The 25,882-nt window shown below is 38.1% G+C and overlaps 1 protein-coding gene across 3 annotated transcripts in view; it reads right to left on the bottom strand.

Annotated features, from left to right (window-relative positions):
- LOC122537593 (FH1/FH2 domain-containing protein 3) overlaps positions 1–22,409 on the bottom strand; it is a 199,687-nt gene extending 177,278 nt beyond the window's left edge. For all 3 annotated transcript variants that reach the window (XM_043670869.1, XM_043670868.1, XM_043670871.1), the window contains exon 1: positions 22,300–22,409. The gene's annotated coding sequence lies outside the window, so the exon portion shown is untranslated. The remainder of the gene's footprint in view (positions 1–22,299) is intronic.
- Positions 22,410–25,882: the final 3,473 nt, after the last annotated feature.

The raw sequence follows: 25,882 nt of genomic DNA, 5'->3' as shown, positions 1-25,882 counted from the left end.
GGAATGTGCAAGACGATGAAAAACGAGAAGTATAATTGTTGAGAGGAAGTAGACAGACGTGCATACATCGTTAACTATACTTGTATCTTTCCTACAGTTATTTAAAGAATTCAGTATTGAGACGTTTCACAAGTGAAACGAGTCTCTCGAAATGAGAATTATTTGTTGGTTTAATGGTTTATTCACATTTTAGTCTGTATTCTTTTCTTTTTTTCTTTTTTTTACAAGGGAATATACCAAGATGTCAATTACCGTCAATTTTGATGAAATTTGGCATAAATGTAGTTTTAAAAAAAATACTTGACACGTATTTTTTTTATCGACGTTGAAAAGGTGAAAACTACTTTCAAAGTTGGAAGTGAGGAACGTATTTTGTTAAATTATTGATTATCTCGAAAATTATTGAAAATACAGTTTCTGTGTGAATTGATGAAATTATTATTTTGCGGAAAAACCATTTGTTTAAACAATATATTTAAAAGTTAATATGAAATGACATCTCCGGTATATAGATTCTTTTATTAGTCTGTCCGATACTTCCATCATTCGTTTTTTTAGATCAGACTAGTTAGCATTATTTCCAAACTTGTAGTTTACTTATACATCATGCGTGAAAATTTTAGGATACAAGGAAATTATCACTGACATACGAAATACATGATTGTATTGATCAATACTTTGAAACGAATCCAAAAATATAGTTCGAAACGTTTCGAAACAAACCTGATACTAATAAATTAATAAATATACACTTCAAGTAAAAGTATATTCGTAGACATTGTAGTTGATTTCTTTATCATATAATATCTAAAATCCGATCGAACTGAATTGAATCTACGTTTAAGCAACCAAAGAAATTCAATTGCGACAAATTGAAATTTCGAAAGATTGCGCGTCAAAAGAACCTACGAGAATGTTGCGAAATTTCCGCGAGACAAGCGCGTCAAAGAAAATTCCGCGGATTGGCGAAGCATATGCGAACAGACACAGAGGACAAAACAATACACACGGTGTTTGATATAAGCCGCGAAAGCAGCGAGAAGCACGCGAAACGCACGACACGCGTGTAAAGTCACAAAATGCTGCGAAAGACACACAGCTTTATATAAAGCAAGTTTCAGCAAGTATCCAGTGTACAAAATCGACGGTGAAATTCCAGCGTCGAGTGGGTGTCCCTGATGCGGCGCACCTCCTCCGATTTCAAACTTCCCGGTTTGAACAGGTTTGAACACCGGTGCAAGTTCCAAGCGCGCTGCTGCGAACTTTCCGGTACGACCTTCCACCTATCGAGTGTTAGTGAAGTTAAAACGGCACGTGTCTCGGATAAATCGCACCGCCAGCGACCGATTGATGCAGCTGCAGTTAAGTGGCTGCATTGTCGAACATATATTGGCCGCGCGTGTGCTAACGGGAAGTTAGTCGGACGGTGTCGAGCGGAGGGAACTTACGGGATCCCGTGGCAAACGCAAATTAAATTCGAACGTTCAATGCTGAAAGTTAGTCGAACCGAGAAATTCAGAAGACCCGAATTTATATGATTTACGACGCGTCTAAATTTACGATCTTCCTCTTTAGGGTGAATTTCGACCCTGATGTCGTAGAACGTTGCGCTAGTTGAACGTTCTAAATCATTAAAAGTCGAAAGTCATTGTTTCCTCTTTGACTGCGAGTGACTGTGATTTCGTAAAGTTCGAAGTAATAACAGCACGATTTGATTCGCTGAAAATTGGTTACCTTACACGCGTGATAAACTGTTTTCTAATTTATGCTCCTGATTAACATATTTTTTATACCTCGATGAAGTAGTAAGTAAATTATTGTATTTACATTTTTCGTCCAAGATCTGTGTACTATTTCAATATACTTTTTACCACTTTTTTTTTTATAGTTATACACGTCAACTGCCATTGACGTACATTCTGCGTCAATTTAATTATCTTATTTAGTACTAAATCCCCGATAATGCATTTAACACAGTCAGCTGTTGTTCTATTCTCAAGTTGGTACACGTCGAGAGGAAACACAGAAAGAGAAATAACATGCTGAGCAACGTGTCTAAAGGAAATATTATTTTTTAAAATAAAGACTTCTCTCGAGAAAACATATTGCGAAGAGACCATATTTTACTAATGAATTCATGAACAAATCTTCGTCACAGTTACCTATCCTGTTTATTTATTTTTCAATTTTTTACGTACCACTTGGTGCATTATTTCATTATAGACAAATTTTATCTTATATATATTTAAATTAATTAATGATATATAATTATATATATTTTAATTTTATAAAATTAAATTCGCCTGGAACGAGGTTCGATGAACCAAAGTACTTTGATTTTCATTAAAACACTTCGTGTTCTTAATAATATCTTTTAAACGCTGTGTGTACTTTGTATCCTTAAAGATATAGTTACGCGAATAAAGAGATGAGAATTACGCAGTTGAACGATCGTAAGAAGTAGTGACGATGCTTCGTGTTCGCCAATGGCGGCGTATGCGTAAGAACAGCGTAACAGTATCGAATTGGATTAAATTAAACAGATAACAGACCGTGACGGGCCGCTGTTATTAAGCAATATTCTCAGGTGTATAATTGAATTGCACCGTGTGTTACTCGTGACCGTGTAAGACATCAATTAACTGGTCACGGCCAATTTAAATCGGCACACGTGAAAACATTACATACTCACACGGAATCGCGAATTGTCAAAAGTATGCCGAACGCGAAACGTCCGCGAAATGTTTAAAATAAAAGACGACAGACGCAAGGCTTTAGACACTGCTGTAACTCAAAGGAAATATAAGAAAAGAAATATTTGAAATATAATAAATTATAAATGTAATCCAATGCGTGAACGATGATAGAAGCAAATACTATTATAATTTTAAAGAAATATAACTAAATACTACTTAATAAATAAACACCGCTAGAATTTAATAGAAATTGAATTATTTACTTTTATTTTCTTACGTGCATTTCTAATAAATTCGCAAACAGCCCACTCTGCGTCGATATACTTAATATTTTGTTGTAGTTAATATCTTCACAGGGCAGGGGAATCGCGCGAAATAATATCGGCGATATCGATATTTTGTTCTCCCTCGAGGATTCATCTCGTTAATTCGTTGATTAAAATGCAATGAACCGTGAAACAAAAGCGTCGTGAAAAAGCATTATGAAGCGCGAATTCCGTGCTGATTAAATCTTGATTATTTTGTAATGATACGTCAAACTATCGATTGTACTGTAACAACACCGGGGGAAAATTTGTATTATCAGAACGAACATATTATTCCGATGCAATTAAATCAACGTTGCTCGCTGTTATTCTCCAAAGATATGAGATTTCTCTCGAATACTCTCTCTCTCTCTCTCTCTCTCTCTCTTTCTCGCTTCTCGATGATACTTTCGTTTCCTTCTCCTCGTTAAATGTTTACAGACCGGTAAGTTTTTTATACTAAAAATGTTTCTCCCGTCTCATCGAAGTTTGATATCTCCCATTACGAAGCTATCCGATAATGAAGGCAGCACTAGCACGAGAATATGATATTTATTTTAAATATAGAAGTTTGGAGCATCCTTCGTCGTTCTTTTATAATCACTAGACTACGAATATTTGGACAGATACATGTAAATTTAGATTTGGTATATAAACATTTTATTTACTACTTTACACTAGTACTTTGGTATATAAACATTTTATTTACTACTTTGGTATATAAACATTTTATTTACTACTTTACACATTATCCTCATCATATATAAATAATAATGAATTTTTCTGAAATTGTTTTATATTAAAATTGTTAAACGATTAAATGACCAATACGATTGATATCGTCAAAATTTTTGGTAATTACTTATAACTTAGGAATTACTAATGTAAAAGCAAAAATTTCTAGACCACGATGTTTCCAACGATTTCTCAAGAAAAGAAACGAAACTTTCGCTAGTTTCATCCGAGATAAAATTCGGTGAGGAACGATAATAGAGATTGACTCATTGTCGCTGGGATCACGAATGGAGACGCGGATAGATATTTATAAAACGAGAAACGGATGGTACAAGACCGCCAGTCGATCTCCTGGGAATAGATCTGTAAATCTAGTTGTCCGATTTATTCCCAGCCGGATCGCCAGCTATTTGGAAACCTTCGATTTTCACCGGAGGGAAAACTGGCGAGGAGCTCGCGAACGAGAACGTGTTTCGCGTAACCAGTTATTTGTTTCGTCTCGTTCATTTTCGTTCGCAATGAAGAACACGGCCCACGAAATGACGTATTCCCTCTTGCTTCGATCCCTTCAACTTTCGCTTCTTTGAGATCGAAATAGAATCTCCCGGGTATTTTCACTTTCGAGCATTCGAGAAGAAGCGGCGCGAATTTTACGAGACGTCCCGCTGTAAAATCGTTTTGAGCTTCCCGTTTTTGTTGCAATCGCGGGCCATTAAATTGTTTATCGTTTAAAAGAAGTAAGACTCGTTGGTGTATTCTCGTGCATGAATTTCCCACGAATTTTTGAATTAATTTCAAAGTTCCACTAGTAAAAATTCAATATAAATAATAAACATTGAATTACGTGAAACAATTAGTTTTATTCTATTCGTAAATAATTCTCACACGTGTCCTTTATAAAAAAAATCTGAATTCTAAATCAGAATTTCATTGAACGAATATTTCTGATTATTAATTACTTTATGAATAAATAATAACATATTGTTGTAATTCTATAATTCTAAATGTAGTGCACAATTTCTTCAACGTGTAAAATCGTTCATACATTTTCGAAACAAACAAAAATAAGACGGTCAGAAAACGAGTTTACAAAATTGTAAGATCGACACAAATCAACCAACGACAGAATGCTAACGAAAGAGGCAAATATTTAACTACTAATAATAGGCTGTTGCATATCCCGTCTATTTATTTTCACAATCTATTTATGCAAATAAATCCCACGTTTGAAATATTCTAAATATTCCTACGTTCGAACGAACCGATACAAACCAAAATGGATAATCACGCGTGCCCGCGTCGTGACTTTCACGTCGATGCTGATCAACTGGCAAATTGTAAATCGGCACGATCGCGCCAACGCTAACGTCTTTCGAATTAGTCACCCCTTCGATGGGTTTCGTTCCGTCACGGGCGATACCGTAAGTCATGGTTCCGCGACAAAACTCATTAATTTAATCGGCGATGCATGCCTCTTCTGGGAACGCGTTTCTCGCCGCGACAGAAAACCGCGAATCTCGGAGGACATCCGGCGACAAGTAATCCGGCTGAAGAATTCCCAGCAGCGAAATTAAAGTCACAGTATTTTCCATGGAAATGCGCACGTCGTCGGCCCGTGGGTCCGCGGGAACCTCCGAAAATTTTCGGCGCGGCGATCCATTTTCATCGAGAAACCGCACTAACCCTCGTTGTCACGTTCAATTAACCCCGTGGAAGGATGAATATCGCGATATTTCGTTTACAGTTTGCCCAGTTCAATTCGATAAATTTCTAATTTCTAACATTGGGGCCAATTTTACGAAATTTCGAGAAATTTCGAAGTATCTGTGATAGTCATTGCTTAAATTTTAAATGGACAAACGGCGAAGACTTGGAAGATTTAATGCAAAAATACAAACGATCCCAAATCATATTTCTCCAATTATTTTCATAAAAGTATAAAATTCACACGAACGTCTGCCGTATTGTTACGAAACTTCGCACATTCGTCAACTGTTTTCAAAAGTTTCTTCTTGCATTACGACATTAAAATACTTTGTCCCAGAAGGAATCGATAGGAACGAAATCAAGAGGAAAAAATAAAAACAGAATCCACGAAAAAGAAATTAATAAAAAACGAACGAGCTAATATTTTGCAAAACGTTGAATACGCAATGATGCGTATACAAACTCGCCTCGGTGAGAAAGATCTACATACTTTCTCTGCATTTCTTTGCTGCTCGAATACAGTGACTTGTAACGTGCTCAAACACGAGATAGCATGCGAATCGCATTAAACGAAGTAGAAACCTGCGCGAAAGCAAACAGCGTGAGCACGCATCTAAAAGAAGGAAGGGAAAGATGCGGAACGAAATTAAAGATTAATCCTCTGTCGTATTTCTCGACATTTTACGCGCCACGCTTGTTGCGTAATCTAATTGAAATCTAGACTTTACAGGAGATAAACGAGTTACGCTAATTGCCTTCTGTGTGTTTTGTAAATATGTTTTGCTGCTTCTTGGCCGAGAGAGCAGGTCAAATAGAATATTAAAATATTTAATCGCGAGGAAGTGTACGTTTAAGAGGATGAGAACGAAACAAAAACGAAAAATGTACATCGGAATATTTAATTACGAAAAAGAAAAAAGAAAAAAAAAAGTAGCGACGACGACGACTCCTTCATACTTTGATCTTCTTTATCGTGTACGTACATATCTCGCTCCAGTCAACGCAATAAGTCAATCTGCTTGCCTAATGAAAGTTTTTGCCTCGCATGATTAATAATGTATCATGGTAAGCAAAACTTTAACAAACTTTAATGAACCAACGTGAAATAATCGTTCACAATGACTGGCGTTATATTCCGCCTTACGTAACAGAATATTTCTCTTCGAAGTTGCTCTCCATTTTCCATAAACATTCGATTTCATCGATTCGTGCGCGTTTAATAGATTCATTTAATAAGCTCGTTTCAAATCATTTAAATTCAGTTGATAAATTCACCTCAGGTAATTCAAACGAAATTGATGAATTCGTTTTCGGTGATTCGGATTCGATTAAAAGTTGAATTCTATTAAAAAGTATGGATTAAACTTTTTAATAGTGCACGCCTCGATTTAATGGAATAACATCTCGATATTCAAACGTTTGTAGAATGTAACGTTAGTTTATATAGAATATTTCAATGGGATCAAGTACAATGCATTTTCTAATAACACAGCGCTATATATAATATTTTAGAATGGCAAAGTACCGTGTGGTACGAAACAACGTATGACTACGTGCGTCGAAATAATGTAGCGCCAGGAATATCGGAATACCATAATAATATACATTTCTGAATAACTTAGAGCCGAATTCTTGCATGCAAAACGTAAAATATGCTTACGATATCAATTTTGAAACACGAACTTGCTATTATTATACATGTCACCTGAATAATAATTAATCTCGAACAAAACTGCACTATAATTGTGTTTTCTTTTTTCAAAGTTAATAATCTATTCGTTCCGCAAAACGCTTCGTTTTTTTTTTTTTTTTTTTTGAAGAAAATTAAATATGAAAACTAGCATCAAATTAATTTTTAATCAACATCTTCAAAAGTAATTTTCTTGCAATCTTATTTTCTATATGTTTTTCACTTGTTTCCCGAGAAGAATAAATATTTATTTACTACTGTCCAATTCGAAATTGTACAATTTATAATTGTTACTTCAGCAATAATTATTTCACGTTCGTGTATATCTCACACATTTTCAAGCTCAATTTTCTCGTAAACGGAGCCTCGAATTAAAAGATGCTCACTGCCACGAAGTGATATGAAATACGATTTGAGAGACATCGTACGTATTCCCAACAATCTAGAAATGTACATGAACTCTCGTATTGTAAACAACTGCTGGACATTTCCTTAATAACAATTTCCTCGCCAAATTATAGGCAAAATCGTAGGCAATCAAATATTTTAAGATTGAAATTAACTCTCGATTAAGTACTAACATAATTTCTATTAAATTACTAGACTTTAAATTACTTCGTACTTTATATTCTCCGCGACGTAGATTGGTAATAAAATTGAGTCGCTTCAAAAAATTCCAAAATAACGCTGCTCGACAACCCAACGACACCAATTAATAGTTAAGTGAATATCAACGACGAATATGAAACTCTTTTAATCCTCCAGTAAAATGCAACCGTTCCGTAGAAACAGCGTGGAATCGGTTAGAGACCAATTGTAGGTAGATATCGCTTGATTGCCATCAGTAATACGATTATACCGCGACTCTGATCCAATAATCGGATTCTGTATGTGATGAGACCTTCACTTAGACAGACAGTTCTGATAGTTTGGATAGTTATTTGTCCGAACGATTCTCCAGGGATCGATTAGCTCTGATCTACTCTGATTTACTCTGATCCTCCTTCCGGCTTTCAATCTGTTTCCCTGAATTTGTTTAGCTTTATGGTGTATCGATGCGGCAGCTGGCATCCGTTTTGACATCTCACAGCAATCACAAGATTAATCGGTGAAATACACGAATGAATCGAGACGAAATATCACAAAAGAAAAAAAAGTTGAATTGGATTTGACGATGAAGCGAATTGAAGCAATCAGAAGAGTCAAATCGAACGGAATATTGTTGAAGTATTGAAACTACAAAATATTCTTCAATCAAAGTGTAGAATAATAATTTCGGAATTTAACCTCTTGCACTGGACTGACGTGCCATGCACGTCGAGGATTTTCTGTCCCAAAAATTGTAACATTTCCTCAGTTTTAAGTATACTTAAGTATAATCCAGGCAAAACAAATAATAAATTTATTACTTCTCAATAATTTCTATCCGGCGATATCACACCGACGAGTTCAAAAGGAAAACGACGAATTATTGTACACGATTTGGTCATTCGTTATGGTCCGCAATCAGTTAATAATGTCACTTGTTTAAAAGCGAATTACAAAATTGCAAATTGCGTCAACGCAATCCTCTCAATGGCTCGATCTTTCTCAAACGTCGTAAAGTTGTAAAACCCAAGAGTAATGAAGAAAAGATTAAAGAAATTCGTAAAATACCTTTTCGACTGAATTCAGTTCAGACTCGGGTCTCAGTGGATTAACTCGTCAGAAAATGAAACCCACTTCTCGAAAATAGACGAATTATATCGACATTCACCGCGTGAAAAACTTTATTGTCTGCGAGAACGGACACTGTCGTTGGCATTTAAGCGGAATCGAAAATTCAGGGAATTTCCAACGGGCCAGTCGGAAGTAACGGAAAGTATTGTTTGTTATTCGTACGTATACGTATAGGATGTGACGAGCAATTAAAAGCGTTTAAACGTTCGCTCGAAGCATTTTTCTTCCGAGGGAGACAATTACTACGGTGGCACTTGGTCGTCGACGTTTCTATTACCCGGTTCTTGCCGCTGCTACTCGATCGTTACTCACGTTTCCAGACCGTTTGCCATCGCTTATGGACTCAATTTGTAAACCCCCGTATCCCCGATCGGTGGACAAAGAAACGAACAGAAGAGGAGGAACGGGCGCGAACTTGATTGTGTGGAAACTGGGAAAGAATCGACCTCGGTCAACATTCCGGAGACCGTCATTTCTCTCTCCAGAAATCGTATGTACACGTAGCATTAATCCAGATATTCATGGATCCCTTGTTTTCTGCTACCTCTTCTTTAACACTACCAAGTGTCTGACCTCTTTGAACACTACCAACTCTTTAGAACTGCCAAAGTGGTCAATTTATCATTTTTGTTAGACACTTTGTAGACGTGAAAAATTTAAATAATTTTTCGTAAGATATACGAATAAAAATAAAAGCTTGTATAATACTCTATTGTATCTCTGATGGAAATTTTATGCTTCAATCGTCGATAGTTCTAGTATTAAAACTTTGAAAATTTTTTTTGCTACATATGATCACCGCTAGAAATCGTACAATAAATACACAAAATTATCTGATCACTTTTGGAAGGATGATAAGTATATGAGATTGAATCAAATGTTGTAATGAGAATAAATATCTTACGTATTTATTCTAATATAGAATACACTATAATATTCTTATGTTTAAATTTGATAGAATTGATACTATTTGCGTTCAATTATGTTAATATCATAATCTATATTATAATATGTCGGTTTTTATACAGCCAGATTCATATTGTTTCTTTGTTCATCGTTTGAGTAAAGGAAGTTTACAAATTGGGTCCGTAAATATGCTACTTTGACATTAATATTATTTAATTATATTACTGTATAACATTTAAAAAGTTCAATATAAGAAAATATACTAATCAGTGAAGCCGAAAAATACTCCCCCTATATCAAATCGTTTCATCATCTTGTCCACACACTACACTCCAACAAAGAAAAAGATAGATTTTACTTCTCAATACAAACGTTTCTATCGTCGATTCTCAACTATTCAAGAACTTTCGTTTCGCCACCAGTTTACGCGACAAAGATCATACAAAAACAAGTAACTAATCAACTCATTGCTCGTCAATGAGTCCTCTTATCGTACGACTCGAATCATCAATTTGTTAAAATGACCCGTCGTTGTCCATTCACACGGTTCATTCCACTTCCGTGAAAGACGTTGTAACCACATCATCGTAAACCATCCCGCTAACGAACCCATAGTTCGAGCAATAGTCGAACGTTTCCTTTCCAAAGGCTGAAACACATAATCCGGGTGACCGTGGAAGAAAGTAAAGCGTTCACGAAAGGCGGAAATCAGGATTTTCCCTCAGCTCATGGATCATAGTGTTTATCGCAATGAACGCTCCCTGTGAATATAATAATTTGCAAACGACTGGACTTTCGAGCGCATACTTCCATCGATCGCGTTTTCTTTCGCTTCTTTTCTTTTAGCTCGTCGGATGATACAGAATGAGGAGATATTAGAGCGGACGCGATTAGATAAACGCAGTAGCGTGAAATTGTTCCTCTCGGACAGAGAGAGCACATGCAGTGTCGGAAGAAGCAAATGTCGAGCGAGTTGACGAGAAGGTGGTACATACATATGTACGTATGTCGCTTGTTAGAAGAGAAAGCGAAACAGAAATAAGATTTTACCAATTTTTTTTTTAAATTCGTAAGAAATATCCCAACTCGTATCGAAACGTTTCACGTGTAAGATAGTAGTAAATTGCTCTTCTGATGAACGATTCGAATCAACGTCTAGCACATGGTACATTTATAGAAAGTTGTTTCTGCAAACACCTTCGAACACTTTCGTCAGCATTTGCAGACTTCCAAACACGAGGCGAAACAAAATGAACAAAATGGGTAAAATGAACGAGTATGTCGTATATGAACGAATATTTTACTAAAAAAAGAGAGTATACAGTCAATAAACTTTCGAACGACAAACGATTCGTTTGATCGTATAATATAATTCCTAAAAGAAAAGACTACAAATTCTCGCAAAGGATTTCTCAAAGTCGGCGTAGATCGCAAAGTGCAAACTAAATTTTTAAAAATACCGTCTCTCTTTCGTCTCTTTTTAATTCGTATTTTAACACTAAAACTACCAAAGTGGCCAAAAATATTATAATTTTCTATGAAAATTTGTACATTTCTGACATGTATCTCTAGACGCTCGAGTGATTTTTAATTTAAAAACATATTAAGAAAATCTTATTGTTAATTTTCTCTTGTGCCTTGCACTTTAATTTCTTTGCTACAAATATTATACTTCAGCCGCCTGTAATTCCATCGTTCACCGTTACTCACGAAACGAAACGTTCATTCAAATTAACGCCTAACACGACCCGGCGTGTCTCTCCCGTTAGAGATTTCACAACTGGCGAGTGACACCGGCTACGAGTCAGCCGATTCAAAGCGGCTAATGGAGGAAGCGCGTAAATTCGCGGCCATTCATTCACAATGAACGCGAATCGTTCGAAACGTCGTTCGGCTGACGCGAGCTAATAACGCCAGCGTGACAACGCAGCGCGATTGTACATATGTACATACGTTGCACCGCGGCGACGTTAATGAGCCGATTTATTGGCGTTGCTTTACAACGCGATTCCTATAGATTATCGGGGGTAACCGGTAACCTACGAAAGGGACGGCCCGTTATCATGCAAAGCGACTTTCTCGGCAGGCGTGCGATCAAAATGCCGATGCAAATCGCGAAACGAGCACTCCCCCCCGCCCCCTTCCGCGCGCACAAGCGGAGTCTCGGCCTTTTTCGAGACGGTTCGTTAGGTACTGGCGCAAATAATAATATCCTCGCGGTCCTGCCGCATTTAAAAATTTCCATAACAACCGTGCCAACTCTTCCCTCCCCCCCCCCCCTTCCTCCAACGAAAAATAGAAAAGATTTAAAAAAATCGCGGCGGCGATTTTCTCGCAGAATAATTCGAGGCGTTCGCCTCGAGTCTAAAGTGAAACCAGAGGCTGAGATTGTAACGACGCACAAAGGTTTTTTGAGAGAAGAAAACAGGGACTTTCTAAAATATTTTCCATTTTCAATTGTTCAAGAGAAATGTTCCAACAGTTGTAGAATCGTTTCGCGAACCCAATGATGTCATATTTAAATACTCATCGGAATTAAATGCTTTGGCATTTAACAAAGTAATAAGAGTCTTCGCCCGAAGCTTTGCGTATGCAATGCAAAAAGCATGCATAATAGCTCCTTCATATGGCGCAGAGAGATTGAGTCACAAGGGTTAACGACATCCTGCTGTTAAATCTCCGGCCCCCTAAAATTCCAACTTCCAAGTACACACATCCGGCTGTGAATTCTCCGAAACGGGGGAAACGCAACAATAAACCGTGGACGCGCGCGATTGTTCCCCGCCCGATGATGCGCCTTTCTCATTTCTTCGCGTCCCTCGTGGATAATGTGCAAGGTATCTCGGTTCGAGGACGTGTGTACACACCTTAACGATCTCCGGGGCCGATACGTAGGAAGCTGATTACTCATCGTGCCGTCTATGCCGAACGTTTAGCGACTTATTGTGCCTGGTTATTGAACCCCTGGGAGAGTACCCGCTATATCCACGCTCCTCGCTCTTCCCGGCCCTCGCTCTCCCCTCACGACCCTTCCACAGCTCTCGTGGATATATAGCTTCCATTATAATTATACGTGGCCAGCCGTTGTACCTACGTACGTACAGTCAAACGGGTTACGCAACAGAAAGAAAGAGATACAAGCGATGATGCGAGCCTTTGTCGCACCAAGGGCCCATGGAGACAAAAGTTTGGAGAACTGTCGGCTATCTCGAACGCATTTTCTTTGGAAAAACGGACGTTGGATCGGATGTTTTCTCGTAGAAAATTATGAACGAAGTATTGTTGACTGATGACGCTTTCATTTCAGATATTATTATTTAATTAAAACTAGTCTAAAGTTAGGCAGAGTCTTTTTGTAAAAAAAACGAAAGCTTCCAAATTCGCGAAATGATTTCATGAAATTACAAAGAACAAGAGAATAAATCGATAAGTATTTACATACATTATCGACTAAGTATATTCTAAGTATTTATGTATTTGTATATTAAAAATACACTAAATATAAATTATGAATTATGTACGATAAATACAATATTTATTACAACATAGATTACACAGTGTAAAAGTCTAAATTATATACACAATATAAATTGTTTTATTCACAACAAATGCAACACGTACGACATAATTAAATGCAATAAACGCAAAACATTGTAGAATAAAGACTCTGTTAATATATTCATATATTATATTATAAAACATGTGTACGCGATAATCCACGACAAATATTGAATATCAAAAAGAAAAGTGTCCCGAAACTTTCGAGCAAAAGCATACATGATTAAACAACAATAAACTCTGACACGAAGTAATTAAGTAAATAAAGGTTATTTCAATATCTTCAATACAATCATCAATCTCGTATTCCTCTATTCCCAATCATCCTCTTCGGTAGAAGACCAACCCTTGGAAAGTTCCTCCGCCACTTTCCAGCTGCAGCAGCCGCCACGCGGGACTTGACTGCTTGACTTTCGATAAGTCGACTTTAAGCGCGTTTACATTGTCGACAAATACCCGGTCAACAAGCATTAGTCTCCCTGGTAACCGGTAACGCGATCAGACCATCCACCCTTCCCTATTATCAGTTGGCCTAACTTGCGAATTTCTTGTCACGGAACTTCAACGACGTTCACTAATCTGTTAATGAGTTAACGATCTGAGACGACAGAAGGCAGGAACCGAGGTTGCTAGAGTCGCGGCTAGATCCCCGCGCCGAGACAAATGTAATTAATTAACCCATCGTGACCCGAGTTTTCCGGCTTGTACCGGCCTCGCCTCCCTCCTCTCTCGTCTTCTTAATACACGCGAGATTGATCGCCATAATTTTCCGTTGGCCGCGTGTCCCAGAAATTCGCGGTAACCTATTCCCATGCGCCGTGTGCCCGAGCGACTGGGGGAAAACTGTTCAGAACTCGTGACAGGCTCCCGGGACGTTTCGCTATTAACGTCAGGTTGCGCCTCCTCGGCGTTCCAAACCTACGTCTTCTCTCGTCGCTGCTGCTCTCTTGCACCGACACGGATGTCTCGCGAACGATATTGGCCAATGTTTGACTACGGACGCTGATGTTTCTTCGCTGAGCGAAGATATTCCTCGTAATTGGTCGAAGGACTCAATGGAACGCGAAGGTAAAGTGAAATGTAAACGACTTCTCTTTTTCAGGAAAATGTCATCGGAAGAAACTCTTTGAACTTTCGTTACGAATTTCTCAGATATATCACGTTACTAGATCGTAAACTAAATTTCAAATGCCAATATTACACGTCAAACTTTTGAAATTTAATTTACAATCTAGAAATTACAGAAATCAGATGTCATTCCACTACGTCGAATCCATAAAATAACCCACAAATATACATCTAATCGTAAGAGACGCGTTTTTACTTTTTCACAGTCTGCAAGTCTCACAGTCTATCGATCTCGGTGAAGCTAAAGTGGATACCCTCTCCGCTGCGAATCTTCATTCCCATTTAACCACTTGCGCTGGCAAATAATTGCGGACCATAACGAGCGACCAAATCGTGTACAATAATTCGTCGCTCTCTTTTTGAACTCGTCGGTATGATGTCACTGGATAGAAATGACTGAGAAGTAATAAATTTATTATTTGTTTTGCCTGGGTTCTGCTTAAATATAATTAAAACTGAGAAAATATTGCAGTTTTGGGACAAAAAACGTTCTCTCGACGTCCAGCGCAAGAGGTTAAATGCAAAAATTCGCCAAATTAAAATTTCCAGTCCGTTTGCAAATTCAAAGTCGCCATTGCATAGGCGTTCTCAACGCTCAACTTTGCCAGAGGCAGGCTGGCAGCCCGTCGTCTGAGAAACTTCGATTTGGTCACGGTGGGTGGCGGGCAATTTGTTACCGCGGAAAGTGTCTGGGCTCTTTACGCGCACGCGAAACGCCAGGCAACACGCCGTGGAATTAATTTTCGCGAAACACGGTGGTCAGAGAGAACAGGCGAATATCGCGAGCATAGTTGAACGTAGGCGGCTCATCGCGAAGCTGTTACAACGGGAAGACAAACGATCGGCTTGTACCCACGCGAGTACGCGCCACCTTCTCTTCCTCTTTGTCGAATGGATCTCGCGGGTTTTCCACGCTACCGACTCTCGATTTTCGTAATTTTCGCTGGAAGCCGCCGCTTGGGGGGAGAGAAATCGCGGGAATGAAAGAGCGAATCGACGTGGGCGGCGTTGCGATAAACGACTCGATCGCGCGTTGGCTCGCAATTTTCTATTTTACGGCCGCTTACGGATGACGAGGAAGGTCCAAGGCTCTTGTGCTTGAAACAATAATTTAGTCAGGATTTTGAATCGTAGTGAATCTTGCGATGATTATTTATAAATATTACGTTTATATTAGAAAATTTTTATGAGAAAACTTTATTGTTGATCGCACCTGTAATAGGGGCACATCTTTATCGAATGACAGAATTGCTGAATGTGAATTTGATTACTAACGTAGCGTTAATAAATCGCAATAAATCTGGATGCGTAAGTGTCACGATGTAAATTTAAACCTTCGATTTTCGCAACTTTGGCATTAATCCGACGATGACGCGCCGATTTGATTTGATCTAAATATTCAGAATCTGTGTAGTGAGTAACACTAGCGGCCAACGAACGTTAAGCAAACTACTATAATAGAAACATCGATATACATAAATTATATACAGAAATTTTACTATTTTTACGTGCCAAGTGACACGATTGCATTGTATATTACTGCTAAAATCGTGAAACTTCTCAGTACTATTTGTTCAGAAATATATCAAGATTTATTATAACTTCGTGTTTAATAAACAATACACAGAACGATGTGCTACGTTCAAAATATTTTCAAAACATGCAAAACATTTTGTGTGGGAATATCCCAGAAGTACACAATGCCTTGTTCGAATAATCCATTTTATCAAACTGTAATTCTTTCATCTCTATTTTCACTCTCACGTTGCAATCTATCCTCACTTTTCACGCACTTTACAATTTTTTACAAATTTTTCCTCCTCAAATATACCTCCACCATTTCCACAAAGTCCCTCACTTTGCAATCCACTAATTTATTAAACCGAACGACTAAATTCCAAGTAAAATTCGAATTTGTTCGAACGTCTCTTTTCTTTTTCCATCCAACAGTCATTTTTAGCCGACGACGAGGAAAGCTCCGTCTTCTTCCGACTCATATTTCTTCGCAGTCGCCGCCTATCTTCGCGAATTTCTCGATATATATATACCAGCGTCGCATAGATCCGAGGTGATCGAAGCGTTTCAGAGATCGGATCGCTGGCCACGAGTTATTCCCAAGAGGGAGAACACCGATCCGAAAGAAAATGCGGAGAATCGGTCGGTGTGGGGTTGGTTATCGAGCGTTGGTCCGACCACGGTGTGTATGGTATCACGGTCGGTCGACAAATTTCCAGCCACGGAGCCAATATCGAGGCGTCGCGGCCGGAAAAACCATGGAACGCGTTTCCATTTGGCCGAGGGCGAGCTACGGACCGTGTCGTTGCTTCGTTCGACTGGTATACGTGGGCACGGACATCGGCGAGAGAGAAAAAAAAAAAAGAAGAAAAAAGGAAAAAGAATCGGCGATCGGTTCGGTGCCGTTGTATCGGAAGAGAATGGAGGGGGGGGGGGGGGAGGCGCAGAGGCAAACGTATGACGTCGTTTTGCGGTTCGTGAAAATTCCGGCCTTTCAAATATTGGAACGAGTACCACTGGCCAAACATTTATTTAACCTCTGCTCGCCTTCGTGCCCTCCTCTCTTCGTCCGTCAATCGTCTGCCATCAACCCCCTCTCGGTTCCAACTCATCGCAGACTAAAAATTCCTGCCCCCGGTTACTGTTTATTCCAATAATATTTCCCGGATTCTTGCCTCGCGGATTTCACCAATTTCGCCGCATCTGTCGCCGACACGATTTTTATAAATACGATTTATTTGCCTGTCGGGTGAAGCGACTGCTTGTCACGGACCGTGATGACATCGAATTTTAACGAACGAAGAATGTGGAGATCTTTTTTTTTTTTTTTGAGGGGATTGGGCTTTTTGGAGAACTTGGGATTTTTTTTAAATAATTATGCAAACGCAGAGTAGATCGGTTTTGTTTTAGGAATTATGTGATATTGTGGAAGTCTCATTAAGGAGACAGTCAGCCTACAGTCTCTAAACCACTGTAAGCATAGGAATTTCTATAGGAAATGTAGAGAGAGGGTAGCTTTCGAGCAATATAAGATTGTGTATTTGAGAAACAAAAATTTTTAGAACAGCTAATTTGGATATATTATTAAATATTTAACTCTAGAATGCTTTTGTAGAAGATCCTAATTTCATACAGTAAATGTACTACATAATCATAACTATATTTTACTGTATAAAGTAATTGTTTCTCAGGAACAATTTATCATTCATTCACATGTATTCTACAAGTAAAAATAAGTAAATAGGTAAAATATCAGGTATGTAAGCACTTGACCTATAAAATATTATTGAAATAAAACGATATTACCAGAATAAAAGCTACACAGCTGAAATTGAAAATTCGAGAGAAATAAACTGAATAATATAACATCTTCCTTGGACCGAGCAAGTTTGTTTCTGCAGAAAGTTAAATACCGTCGCAACACGAAGTTGCGAACAAAACGAGGCAAATCGCTTAATAAATTCGTTTCATCATGCGAGACAAGAAATTCAGACGGCACGAATCACGAAAATCGTGAGTCAAGTGAAAGAGGATTCTTGCTGTTGTGCAAGCTGTTCGCGGGAACACGGGCTCCGTAGGATGTAATTTTCATCCAATGAGTAATTCATATCGATTCGCCGCAAGGAGGAAGTCAATCCTTCGCGAGTACAGAGCGTGTTGCACACAATGAACGCGATGAATATCTCTCTCTCTCTCTCTCTCTCTCCTTGCTTTGCTCTCAGCAGCCATTGTGGCATGATGACGAACGAACACGGCAGATTTCGTCTGAAAAGCTACTGAAAAACACCGTCGATTCCACGGGAACGAGAATAATCGAAAATATCGATACCTCGCCATTTTCGTATATCTCGCGAAATTTTCACGAGACTGTACAATCATGTATATATATATATATATATCGTTGTGCACCGTGATATCGGTCTTAACGCGAATCCGATGCGGATTTAAGGCAGCGCGCTTCTGCTGAAAGAACCATCTTCTTATCGAGGAGTCGAAGAGTTTTCCATTTCGCGCGGATGTCTAAGAACATCGAGAGAGAGAGAGAGGACGTTCCTCCTTTTGCTTTGACCAAGTTTAATTAATTTGAAAGGCTTGCAGCAAGATTAGCTTTCGATCGAAGTAGACTTTAGCTGTAGTATTACAGGGATACGTCCGTCGCTTAAGAATATCCGAAAAAGAGGATGGATAGGTGATAAAAAAATTTCTTTATTATTTTATTGGTCATTGTACTAGAACCTAGTGACTAGGTGTTCGAACGTTACAATGATTCGTCGGAAATAATCGATGGAAAAGTTGTAAAGAGATTGAAGATCACCTCTTTGTAACAAGCACATGAAACGCACAAAATTCAAATGTTATTTTGTGGATGAAAGTAGATGTACATGTTACACAAGATATTGTAATATTTAATGTTATAGGAAAAATTATTAATAAATAAATTATAGTGGGAGAAATTACTTGAACAATGAACCTTGTGAAAATGAATTGCATATATGTACAAATAAAACGAAAACAAAAATGATTCTATTATATTTCGAATTAATTTCTTCGCTAATTAGTTCACTAATTTCTTCAAAACTATCGTAAAAAATCTATAATTTTCGTCTCTCATTCATAATTAAAAAAACATATATACACATAACAGAACCCATCCTACATTCAAATTCAATTAGGTTAATACAATCGTTTGAAAAAAATCTACGATTCTCATCCACTTTCCTCCAACCCTCATTAAATTCCTGTTTAAAATTAAGAAAAGAAAAAAAAAGGAAACGATCGATTTGAACAATCAGGGGAGCACAAAGAATACAAAGAGGCGAGCTTGTCCAACAATGTTTCGCACTCGTCGTTAACACGACGCGCAACGATCCTACGGTGCGAGTCTTTTTCAGCCTGGCAACCATACTCTGTAATCTCATCTCGCGACGGAAGATTTGCTCGACGAAGTACACACGTTACAGCCGAGTGTCTGGTATCTAATCTACGAAATTCGAACGCCAATAGTGAAAGCAACGAGATTCCGGCGTCCCCTCTCCCTCTCCCCGTGGTCTCGAAGCTTTCTTAATTAACTAAGAACGTTATTCGGTGGTCGTGTCGATTATTGAAAGCGTGCTCGGGGCACGGCCGAAGTCAAGGTCCCCGAGATCGCGTATCGGCAGGATGGGAAATTAACACCAACAGACTAATTTCTCTCGAGCCGGTCTTAATTAATCTTAGATGCTTATCTCCGTCGCGGTTTGCCCCCTCCCCTCAGCTAAGCGCAAAATTTCCGACCTCCGCGTGCCCCTCTGTACGTGCCCCACTCTACGCTACTTTCGGATCTAGGAAAGATGAAACGACGAAGAAAAATACCGAATTAATTCACCGAGAACAGAGAGGAGAAACAAGAAAGTGGACGATATCCCGCTGCGACCTAATTACGCTTCGTCGTTGAGTATCGAAGTAACAGATGACGGCTAATTGCGGAATAGTATACGGCGGAATGGATAATTAATGCGGGAGATTGGATATACGGAGTGGGCTGTTAGTTACTGGTTCGATATTACGAGAGAGTTTGGAAGAAACGCTGCGTGCGAGAGTGCAAGTGATTTGATCGTGTACATACATATGTACATACATACAGGTGGGCAGTGGCAGAGAGATTCAGACTTGAGATGCCTGACCAGTTAGTCTCGCTCTCCTTTAAGGAGGTAGAAGATTCAACTTGATTAAAATACTCTCCGTGTTATGCTCGTTGAATCTGTGCTACGTGTGAATTACTCGAGTTAAATTTTAATTAAATTTGTGAAATGTAAATTACATCGTATTGCAAAAGCCACATGAAACGTACATTACGTGAGTAATTTGTGCAACTTCATGTTCCAGATTTATGCATTATTATTATTATGTCTAAACACTTTAAACGAAATTTATTAATTGAATGAAACTTGTTGATTGAAAGAGAACTCATGAAGTATTAATTATATATCGTATATTCAAATTATCTATTAAAATTGTTTCATATATTTAAATTAAATAATCGCGTAAACATCCGTAATTTAAAATACATCAATTATTAATGGTTGATAAACGATAATCACCATTATTTTTCAAATTGTTAGATTATACATTTAGCAGATAATTACTCGCGCATTGTAGGATCGCTACAATAATTAAAAACTGCCGAGCTAGAATTCGAAATCTAGATCTTTCTCAATCACGATGCAGATAAGAAGATAGGAGAAGAAAGGAAAAAGGAAAAAAGGCGAAAATGTGTTTGAACAATGGTAAAGTTCGACTCAATGAAACAAGAGTGTGAAGAAAAACGACTCAAAATTTCTCGGTATGAAACCCACTTTTCCCTCAACGGCGTTCTAGCCAGTTCCCAGTAGTACGTCAATAGCCTAGTTCGGGATCAGTGTCATCAATCTCTCACGGTTCCGCACGTACACAATTCGCCTTCCTTAGCTGCTGCTGATTTAATTTGATTTAACACGGTCTCCGACAAGAAATCTTTTCTCATTGCATTATTACTTTCAAAAAGTATCTTTTAGAGAGTGCATGTGCATCGAGAATTACGCCGTGGAGTTTGAAACCGCCATCAATTCTTCGTTCTACTTTTCATTATGCCGAGATTGAAATATTAATTCAGATATGCTCCTCCAAAAGAACAACAGGGCAATAAATTTAGAATACTTCCTGATTTTTATATCTCTGTCGACTATTGCTCAATAATCTTTGGAATGGATGACCACCATTCTTTTGGTGGTTAAAGAATTTATTGTGATAATGCAAAAATTTAATTATTGTAACGTGGAAAAAAACTGATATTATTTTGAAGGGCATTTAAAGAACGAAAGAATTTGAAAATTTATAATTCACAATTAAACATTGCCTGCATTGTGTAATTTTATCCAACGTTAAAGCTAGAAAAATCGAGTGAAAAAAAAGAAGTTCAATGTAGAATTTTCCCTCGTGTCTAAAACTATTGAAAAGAACAAGCGATTTCTTGATATCACCATTAGAAACTGAAATGAAAATGACTATCCCGCCCATTTTTCACGAATTGCCAAAAATTAGCTACTTCGAAAGATACAATCGCAGGTGTCGCGTCCCAAATCATCTCGCACAATCTCACTTCGTAATTTACATAGTAGATCCCCTAAATTCCCGAGTCTGTATTAGCAAGAAAGTTTATTCAGCTTAGTATGCAACGTTAAAAGACAATTCTGCTCTACGTTGTACACGATATCTTTTCGCCCCTTGCGTTTACTAGAAACATGCCTGCAAAGTTTGCTCATATATCTTAGGACCAGTTCGTGTATAATTCAGTTGTCCCGACACGAGGTACGCAAAGTACATCGAATCCCACGGGATCAAAGGTACGAGAGATGGAGACCCAAGTTCTCGATGCATCTCGCAGGCTCAACAAACAAAATATTCGTCTCCGGCAGAGTTCCTCTAATTACCCGCGATTAATCATAAAACACGCTATGCCGTGTCATCCATTACGCTACTTGAAGACGTACGAACGTAAATCTCGAAACGTTAACTCTCAGTGACAAATTCTAAATAAACTTTGTAATATATTGTAAAATAAAATATATATATATTGTAAATATATTGTAAAATAGATAGTAATAGCTTTTTCTGATATGTTAATATAATTTTACTGTTGCAGTTTTCTTCGTTGCACGATATTTCCTAATCGTTAACGAGTTAATTTTTATAATATTCTGACTGTAATTGTAAAAGATGGGTTAAAATCAATTGGGATATTTCGAAAATATATTGCTTTCGAAAATATATTGCTTTCGAAAATATATTGTTATTAAGAATGTTATGTTTTGATAAGACTTACTTAGTTTGGAAACCCTCGAATTCCTCTTGCTGCTCGCTGATGGAGGCTTCAAGGTCCAAATATGCACCATAGTCGCCATCTTTGTAGAGCTGGAGCGCCGTGTCATCAAGCTGTAACACAAACAGAGAAGAGGATAGGATTAATACGTGTTATTAAATTCATTAAGGAACGTATTAATTTGCTATATTTTCCACATTCTGTAGAAGTGTTGCGTAGTCAAAAAACCTGTATTTAATTATCGTAAATCAAGAGAATACATCTCAAGTATATACACATCAATCTATGTCGTGTTATTCCAACTTTCCAGCTTCGACATAGTATCCTAACACAAATCCATATAATATACCAAGAATTTAATATTCCATATAAACTCTGCGACCAATCAACAGCAATCAAACATCAAAATCCGATTTAATACATCGTGACCGTTCAACGCGTCGACATTATGTCACATCAGCCACGTTACGCCAACTTACGACACGGCGTTAAATTAGAAGCTTCCCAGCTGTCGGAAATGATAGCCAGTTAAGCATCGGTCAATTTTCTCGCAACCGTTGCCGCTTTCAAAACGAGAGAGTAGCCTGGAGCAAAGAGGCGGCCTTTACGCTGCACGATTCACAGGCGAGTACCATTGCCGTACTCGTCGCCTAATTTTAAACTGCCTGCCACTTTGCGAGCTAGACGGATTTCGCAGCAATAGAACGCCATGGGAAACGCTTCGTTCACGGTTTAACTGCTCCACGATTTAGGCCACGAACACGCAAACACCAACCCTAGCTAAAAAGTCCTTGAAAGTACTCAAGAACATTGAAATTTCATTTCACTTTCCCGTTGCGTACTTTCAAGACACGCAGCAACATTTCATTTCTCAAAGATTTGAATATTTTTAAATGCTTTCGATTAGTTACGCTTGATATAGGACGTTTCAGTCAGAGATACGAATACATATCCTATGGTGTACGTAATTGTTTTGAATTTGCATTTGAGAAATGAATATTCGATTAGACAAGTTGATGCTGCTTTACATACGATTAACATGTCAATCCATCAAGCCTACAGGACTTCTTTGTTTGGTTAGTCTAACAGAATTGTTTCGAACAGCGTATATTTTCTGAATATAGACAAAGCACAGGCAGATTTTATCAGAAGCCAGCAACGTAACCGTCTTTATTTCCACGATCACTTTGTCCTCGATCGTAATTACCAAGTGAAACAATTATCTCGCAGTGAATCTTCTAGCAATCAAAAGTTTTTTTCAATCCTCGTTCATAGAGAGACTGAGAATCTATTTCTACGTACATACAAAAACTAAATTTACTTAAATAAACAAGTTTCGATTTGCATTTAAGGATTAAAAAATAAAATCGTACGTATATTTTCATAAGACAAGCAATATAATTTAGAAATAAATGCAAGATAAATCAAACCTAAAATTGACGAAAAATTATAAAATTTTAAAAAGAAAGTTCAGTAGAACACCGTTTATATGAACAAAAATAGTTTATATAATTGGGTGTTTCGTATTCCTCGCCTCTACCACTGATTTTTTGTTCACATGATAGAAGTTCAGGTTCAAGTACTTGAATTCATTCAACGAGATATTGATTAAGTAAGTCAAATTTCAAGTAAATAAAGTTCACATAAACAGAGTGATCTACTGTGATCTACATCGTACAACTTGCCAAATCACTAATGTTATTAATTGATAAATTCTTGCGCAACAGAACAGATAAAATTCTAAATAGTAACAGATGAAAATATTCACGGCAATCGTAAAAAGGATTCTCTTTTGTCATCTCGTTGTTGAAAAAGAACATGCATCGACAACGTAAGTTGCAAGTGAAACGTTTCGTTAGCGCAACGAGGTCCGTTATTGGGTTAATACAGCCCAAGATCTAGTTTTTCTTCCCATCGATCAGCTTCTTGGTGGCTTCCAAGGAATGAGTTCAACGTACGAATGGACGTGTTCTACGGGTCAACAATCCGGGCTAATGCGGCTAATCTGCTAAATTTATCTGCGGATCATTTGGTCCACGCGCGCCGTTTCCGCCTCTATGCAACATGATAATCTCTTCATCTGACATCAGGTGGTCCCGATTCACACACGGCGTGTTAAGTCACTCGTTGCGTCATCGAGTTTCATCTCGAAAATAGAAACGACCACGAGCTCGTCAATTACACGATCATTGTATAATTCCATTAAATTAAAAACACCGGCGCTAACAACGATACGACTTCCTTAATTCGTTGTAAATTGTTTGACTAGAAAGTTTCGCCGTAAATCCTGAAATACGGCTCGAGCGTGAATGCACGAAGCTAATTATGCTATTCCAAATCGAAGTGATTTCGCCGTAAATCAAAGATGACGATATGAGATAGATCTCGACAAATAAATATGGAAGGAGTAACTTTGAAGTGTACGAGTTGAAATAGAAAGTAACACACTTACTGTTACATTTCCCGTTTCAGAGTTCGAGGGAGAAATTCGCAATCGAAAAATTCAGAAAATTATGAAACTTTGGATGGGAATATCAAACTCTGTAATCAACATATTTGACAATAAATCTTATCATACAGATAAACGTAATTTCTATGATCTGAGGAACATATGCTACTTTATTTATTTGCAAAAAAAAAAGAGGAAAAAAGAACGGTAATGTATATTTTCTCTGCAGAAGCGAATTGACAAGTTCGCGTGTAACACAGTTACGAAAAATGTTCCGCGGAACATCTCGACACTGTTTCGCCCGGTTTCGACTATCAAATCGTCCGACGATAAATCCCTAAAAGGTAAATAACCCTGACTGAGACGAAACTCTTCTTTCCTTTCATCGTGGCCTTTGTTTCCTCGGGATCGCGCCGCTCCGCGAGATTAAGATCCGTCCGTTTCCACGGCATATTGCCAGCCTTTAGAAGAGGCGAAAACAAGGCGTATCGCCGAGAGGAGAACAGAGTGGAAAAGTAATAGAGGATAAACCGAAAATAAGGGAGACGAGACGGGAAAAATAGCGTGGAGCCGGTTGGCAAGCCGTAGGCGAAAGCTAAATGCCCGTTTAAAAATAGTCGAGCTACCTAGGCCGCCATATTCGTGATCGCTGTCGTCGCTGGAAAAGTTATTTTCCGCTTCCGTGGCCGCCGCGTCGCGTTTCCATCGGCCATCTCCTGGTCGAGGAACGACGAGGCGCTAATTAACGGTACTAATTAACAATTTTTCCGAAGCTCTTTTTGATCTCTGCTGCGCACGACGTAGAAACGAAAGAAAAATATGTATATGTACGTAGCTTTACGCCGGCGGCAAAATCTTTACGTTCCTTTTCGCGCGGATCGATCCCTTTCTCGCGTTGTTTCTTTAAACGGAGGTCTGAGCAAGGGCAATCGAATGACATTAATTAAATCGAGTTTCTAATCTATAGAGATTGCGAGACTTTCCATTAGTGGAGACATGTGTGAACGAGTTTAATTCCTTCGGTCCGTTTCATCTCATCTCGTAATGTATAAAATGATCCATTTATTTCGTTCGACACGCGTAACTTGTAAGTTAATAAATAAAAATTTCTCGCTTATTTTAGTCTTTCTCTTTCCG

The sequence above is a fragment of the Frieseomelitta varia genome, unplaced genomic scaffold (genome assembly GCF_011392965.1).
Source record: "Frieseomelitta varia isolate USP_RPSP 00005682 unplaced genomic scaffold, Fvar_1.2 scaffold_920, whole genome shotgun sequence".
NCBI lineage: Eukaryota > Metazoa > Arthropoda > Insecta > Hymenoptera > Apidae > Frieseomelitta > Frieseomelitta varia.
Note: the sequence above shows the minus strand (reverse complement) of the source record. Positions and strands in the feature narration are given on the sequence as shown.